This window comes from Arachis ipaensis, chromosome B08, assembly GCF_000816755.2.
Source record: "Arachis ipaensis cultivar K30076 chromosome B08, Araip1.1, whole genome shotgun sequence".
In the NCBI taxonomy this organism is placed as follows: domain Eukaryota; kingdom Viridiplantae; phylum Streptophyta; class Magnoliopsida; order Fabales; family Fabaceae; genus Arachis; species Arachis ipaensis.
In genome coordinates this window covers 128,810,051-128,811,873 of record NC_029792.2, presented here as the reverse complement: position 1 = coordinate 128,811,873, position 1,823 = coordinate 128,810,051, and positions in this window count along the sequence as shown.

The following is a 1,823-nucleotide window of genomic DNA, read 5'->3' as shown; positions in this document are numbered from 1 at the left end:
TTTCAACCAATACTAAATAATAATTTAATTTAATTTTTAATATGATTATATATATTTTTTTTTTCAAAAGGGAAAAAAAAATACCCAACACACATAATCAATTACAATAGCACATCTTTATTCATCTTAACCTATGACTTTTAGGGTAAAGTCCTATATATATATAGAATGATTGGTGCTAATTAAAAGATCCTTAAATATATGAGTTGTGTTATACATCCTAATTCATTTTCCACCTAGATTGGATAAGGTGGTGAGAACTCAGTTGAATTAAATAACCCAATTAAATGAGCCCTTTACCTCCCTAATTCAGTTCCACAAATGAAGATAATAATTAGGGTAAACACTTTCCAAATCTACAAGATCTCATGTCTCATATGTTGGTTTTTTAACTTTATTTCAACATAAAATATCGCTTCAATTTATATTTTAATTACGATAAATATATAATTATTCATGTATCTTCTCATAAAACTTAAATTTTTGAGATATTTATATCAAAACTTCTTATGACATAATATTAGAGATATAAATATTCATGTACTTCTTTTTATTAGCTTAAATTTTTATTAGAAGTGATATCATAATATTGTATTAGAATTATTCATTTTTTATTAACATCAAAAGATAAAATATATTTCAACACATCCTATCAATTTAAATTTTTAGAATAAATAATTTCATGACATATTAGACGTAAATATTAACAATAAGTACGGCAGGAAATGTGGTACTATCCGATAGATCAACAATATCCATATAAATAAATATTGCTAATTAAAATTTCCAAGATGTTGATATCATTAGCCACACCCTAGAAAACGAAGGAAGAACAATGAAGCTAGCTAGGGTTTTCTAACGTACTATGATATAAATCATATAATATATGAATTAATAGGAGTGAGCTAGTTGTGTATTGGTTGAGTAAATTAATGTGAAGTTATTGTCACAGAGAGAGATAGAGATTGTTGGTCAAATATAAGCATTAATTACCAAAATTTAAGACCATGCAATTTAGATTACTTTGGCCTAAGGTTAAGGCAATTTACCATCTCCTCTTATTCTTCTCCCACTTGAAGAAACCAAATTTAATTCAAGTGTATGTTAGACAAATATATGACACATATTTATTTGATCTTAGCCATTGCACACTAAGATCCTACTAAGCTTATGCATAAAATTGTGGATCTCTCTCTTTCTACCCTTTTGTAGATAATTCCCTTTGCTTAATGGAATTTATATGAATCTTCTTTTTAAGTAGAAGAGAGTCACATTCACAATGGAATTAATTAATTCTTGTCTCTTCAACATTATTATACCATGTTTGATAAATGTGTATATATGTAGATCATCAAATAAATATTAGTAGTAGATCTTATCTCATCTTGTCGGAGCCAGAAAGCAAAATTATCTTATTAAAAGACATTGAAAATAATCAATCTTGGTTACTCGAGTGGCTAGCTCACTCATTCGTTTAAATAAATGTTGAGAATTTAAATTCTTCTTTGTGCTATTGTCCAACTCCTAAATAGAGTTTAGATTCGCGAACTAATTTGGGTTGGTCAAGTGGTCAACTCACTCGTCCGCTTAAGCAAGTGTCGGGGGTTCGAATCCCGCCTTGTGCATGCAGCAACTCATTGGCCAGCGGCAGACCCTTAAATTGAGCTCCGATCCGCGACGGATTAGTCTTTAGCCAGTCGGGCTGCGGAATACCGTGGACAACCAAAAAAAGAGCTTAGATTCGCGACGAATTAATCTTTAACTTGTTAGACTTTTGGGAGATATATATCGTTGTCAACAAAAAAAAAGACAATAAAAATCCA